Genomic DNA, 5064 nt, shown 5'->3' on the forward strand with positions numbered 1-5064 from the left:
AAAAAAAATTCCCCTTTGTATTTATTTTCAGACCCTGTAACCAAAATTATAAAGACTTATGCAAACAAAATGGAAAAGTGTTAGTTTGTAGTTTTCAGGCCCGGGCACAATTCATTGATTAAGCTACTTTATGTGATAAAGTTATTTATGTCAAAATATTACCTTCAATGCAGTGGGGATTTAAGTATTTTCCTCACCTCCCAAATTACTGAATCAAATGGGAGAAGAATGCATGTGTTTTTGTCCTTTAATTAAAAACATAATCAGAAACACAACTGCAGACTATCACCTATGAATTAAAATGCTAATTTCTTTCAAAAGAAGAATTTATTTGAAGTTCCCCTTTGAAATTTAAGAAATATACAACAAAGAGAGGAGGAGAAAGATGCCACAGGAAGTCAAACACACATTTGCAAAGCTAATTGAGCAAATTCACCACCATTTGACATTTTGCTAAAAGAAAAGCAGTCTTACAGCTGCATAAAAGAACAATGCAAACAAAGACAGAAAAATACACAGTTTAAATTGATCTGCTGAACCCCAAAGCAGGCAGATAGCCTGTATAGAGTGTGAAATTGAACTGTGAGCAAAACAGAAAAAAATTCCTGCCCTGAGACTTCTCAAGATCAGAGTGAACTGTAGGTGATCTGCTCCTTCCCTTTCAGTTTTCCTTTGTAAGAAACTAACCTATTTGAATAACAAGAGTCTTAAATCCCCAAACCTTCCTCAGAGTTAACAAATGAAACCCAAGAGAACTGAACTTCTCTGAGGAAACCAGATCTGTAATAAAGATTCTACAGACTGATTGACCTTGGCCAATAAGAACATCATGATTATGGAGAAATGGAATGTTGTTAGTTGAGAACTAAAATTAACTTGGGCTACCTTAGTTCCTTTAGTAGCCATTTTCCTTAACTTTTGAACCTGACCTAACTTTGTCATGAGTCATATACACTGCTCGGAATATATCACTAAGCTTAGCACATATATAATCTCCACCAACCTTGCTTCTAACAAAGCTGTTCTATCTGATACCTACAGGAAAGGCTTCCCGCTTTGCTGGCAGACGCCCGCCCACCTGGAGCCCCCACTGATATATTTGGTAAATGTATTGATTTATGACTTTCTTTTGTTCTGTGATCATTAAAGTTAATTTAATCTCTTCCTCAATGGCACAGGTCCTTCAGGGTATCTTAAATCTTTGTTCCCAGATAATGGTCACTCACATTGGGTCCAGAATAAACCATTTTATTTCTTTTAAAGCAGCGTAATTTTTACATCGACTGACAAAAAAGAATTAAGTTGTTCAATGAGGAATATTGCAGAGTTAAGATTAGTGAGTCCAAGAGAAGACACAGAAATTATTATTTTTCTGGCCCACAGAATGCAGTACACGAATTTGCTAGACTTTGCCCGTGTCCAAATTTAAATCTTTAGCCAAAATTTCACTTCTTAAAGAAAAGGGGGAAAAATTAAATTCATATTTTGCATTTCTTAATAATAACCTAGCCCCTACATCATTCTTTGCTGCCATCTTTCCACTCAAACCATTACTGAAATGAAAAGACTGTAATTAACATCCAAGTTCATATTGGCACCGAGCACATTGTGTTAGGAATGCCAGATCCATATGGAAAATAAAGAACTTCTTAAAATCTCTGCACAGGATGCCAAACAGCTGCCAAATTAGAGAGCCAATCACATCTCCCCTTTGCAAACATCCCCACGGACCTCATCAAATTCCAACAAAATATTGAACCCATAACTGATAGGAACTTGGCTTTAGGTGATGCTGTTAACCTCCTAAGGTACTTGTAAGGCCTTTTCAATTTAACCTGAATGTCCTGCAGCTCCTCTCACATACCATTGGAAAAATAATGGTTCTTTCCTTTAAAAACGTGGCCTTGGGCATGGAAAGATGCCTGGTGCGCTTATAAAGTTACCTGTCTGCTTTGATATTGGCTTCTTCTTTAATTGCAGTGGTGTTGTGGGTAGGAAGGCCACAGCAGGATTTTTCCTTTTCACTGGCCTGATGAGTACTTTGGGGTCTGTCTTAATAAAGTCCTGTAGGAATATTTTCACCACTGTTCAGAGGAAATGGGGATATCTTGTTAAATTAGTTTCACTCCACAGTGAGGATTTGAGCCGAGGAGGCCGAGCTGGAGATGTTTGCATGGGAAGAATTGTTTCTGGATTCTGCTTTTCCGAGTGTTCAGCTCAGGCGGTCTGTGTGCTTTCCTTCCTCGACAGTTGTTTCTGGGGAGGTTTTCCCACAGCCTCTGGGCAGGGGGGAAGAGAGGAAGATGCTGTCTCCTGTGGACTTTGCTTCCCCTCTCCTGAATATGCCCATGTCAGAGGACATTAAATCCAACCTGTCTTACCTCCAGACCCAGGAGGGAGACTGCACACAGATAACGTATCAAATGAGCACAAGGGGACCCTTAAAAGAAGTAAATTAACTCAACAGCCAGCTGTGTGGTTCAGTCATGTTCACAGGGCAGTCCCAATTCTGCCACCCAGTGAGCCTTGATTTGCATTAAAATAACAATTATACATATGGAAGATTCTGGAACAGGGATCCCTTCCATTCCTGAAGTCTCTTTGGTTTTCTTTTCTAACACCTACTCTTGCCTTTTTTCTGCATACAGTGTTTTGGTTAGAGCCAGGCTAAGGCATTCTGTAGGGAATCTTGTTCTTTGTTGAATTGCAGGCTTCTTATGCAGCAAATCCCAGTAGCTGGGAAGCAGTGATTTCATGATTTATTAGCATTCAAACAAACTCTGTATAGATTCTCTCATTCCCAGTTTCTTCCTTAATATTCTATACCAATTCCAATCTTGTACATGTCTAGGTTTCTGCCTGAATACAGATCCATATGTGAGATTCCAAAACCCAATAGGTTCACTCTAAAACTACTTTTTATTTTTACATGGTCAATTCTGCATTTCACCTAGCAAAAATGATAAATTATTAAGCAAATGCGGCATTAAGAGAGAAATGGCAGGAACTGAAGAATACATAAAAGTGAAAATAAAAACAGTTCTTATATATTATGATATGAAAATAATTTTGATTCCAGAAAAAAATAGCACATACTGTATGCCAAACTGTGTGCTGAGAACTAATTAATATTCCTAAATTACAAATTAAATGTTCATTAACTATTTTCATTCAAATGAGAGCTCCAGACGATGAGCAGTTATTGATTTTGTGAGGTCACTTGGCTAATAGAGCAGCAGGGTCAAGACCACAACTAAATGTTATTCTCTATCCTGTTTCCTTTCTATTCTACCAACTATTTATAATTCAATACCAAATCACAAACACCAGTTTTTATAAAGTCTAAGAATACAGTACTGAGATTTATCAGCTGGGAGGAGATCAAGGTGCAACTTTCTTCAGTCATCCTGAATCCTGTTCATCCTGTAGCAGCCGTCTCCACCATGTTACCCAAGTTTGACCCCAGTGAGATCAAAGTTGTGCCCCTGAGGGGCACCAGTAGCAAGGTCAGTGCCCATGTCTGCCCTGGCTGCCAAGATTGGCCCCCTGGGTCTGTCTCCAAATAAGGTTGGTGATGACATTGCCAAAGCAATTGGCGACTGGAAGGGTCTAAGGACTACAGTGAAACTGACCATTCAGAAAAGACAGGCCTGGATTGAAGAGATACTTTCTACCTCTGCCCTCATCATAAAAGCCCTCAAGGGGCCACCAAGAGACTGAAAGAAACAGAAAAACATTAAACACAGTGGACATATCACTTTCAAAGAAATTGTCAACATTGCCCGACAGATGCGTCGTCTGTCTTTAGCTAGAGAAATTTCTGGAAGCATTAAGGAGATGCTCGGGACTGCCCAGTCTGTGGGCTGTAATGTCCATGGCTGCCACCCTCATGACATCATAGATGACATCAACAGTGGTGCAATGGAGTGCTCAGCTAGTTAAGAAGTACATGGGAAAATATTTTTAAAAGGATCATCTAACAAAAAAAGAAAAAGAAAAAGAATACAGTATTGAGACTGTGATCATGGTAGGACCCCTCAGTCACGTTACCAGATTCTTTTGGGGGAGTGGGGGTTACAAGCTGCTTCAAGGGCTTAACCAGTTCACTTGTTCTCATTTTTCATTGACTCAGTCTTTGGAGCAAAGATTTGCACTTAACAACTTGAATCATTCCCATGGATCATGACTCCTCTTCCAGTCAATCAAGTCTCCTTTCCTAGTTTTTATTCTTTCAGATGATGGATAATTCCTTTATGACTTCTAACAAAATATCTCATTCAAGTAGTTTAGTTTTTTTTTTCTCATGACTTTCATGTTTATTATCTCTTTGGTCTTATGGAAGTTGTTTCGTTCTATGATATGATTTTTTTATAAGAATATTAATCATAACATTGTTTTTTCTGCTAACTATTGATAATGCACAATAGAAGATAAAACTGTATTGTATAGAACCTTCCATATTACTTGATTATTGTGCAGCTATTTAAAATTCTATGATAGGAGAATGAAAACATGGTCATGAGTTACTCTTGAAATTTGAAATGGCAATAATATAGTATTTCAGAACAACATAAACATTTTTGTAGAAGAACAAATATATAGAAAAAAACACTGAAAAGATATGCACCAAGATGGCTTATTGTTTGCAAATACAAACTACTTTGGTAGGTCCTTAAATCCAACAAATATGGCTGGTCTAAGGAAAAGAAGATGTCAAAGTACATGAAACTTGTAATTGTTGATTCCTCAATATGCCTTCTTCTTTTTCTTTTTCAGATTTTTTCAACATCTTAACACTTCACACATTTATGGTCATTTCTTTAGTTAACGTAATTGAAAATACCCAGGTAACAAGTAGCACTGGCATAAAGTTGTGTTTTGTCCATTATTTCTACATATTCATGGAAGTGAGTTGACCAAAGTAGTGCCAAAGAAAGAGTTAAGTCAGAGTAGGAGGAGAGAACATTAAGTACTGTGATGAGAGATGATCTGTATCAAAAGGAAGAAAGGATGTAACAAGGAAAATAGCCATAGAATTTTACTGCGATGGCTTCTAAATGTGTC

General features: G+C 37.8%; 1 pseudogene across 1 annotated transcript; it reads left to right on the plus strand.

The window, feature by feature from the left end:
- The first annotated feature begins 3443 nt into the window (after positions 1-3443).
- LOC306664171 (large ribosomal subunit protein uL11-like) lies at positions 3444-3958 on the plus strand (annotated as a pseudogene). The gene has a single exon. The product of its transcript is annotated as a large ribosomal subunit protein uL11-like (transcript).
- Positions 3959-5064: the final 1106 nt, after the last annotated feature.

Source organism: Sciurus vulgaris, assembly GCF_902686455.1.
Source record: "Sciurus vulgaris genome assembly, chromosome: 6".
In the NCBI taxonomy this organism is placed as follows: Eukaryota; Metazoa; Chordata; class Mammalia; order Rodentia; family Sciuridae; genus Sciurus; species Sciurus vulgaris.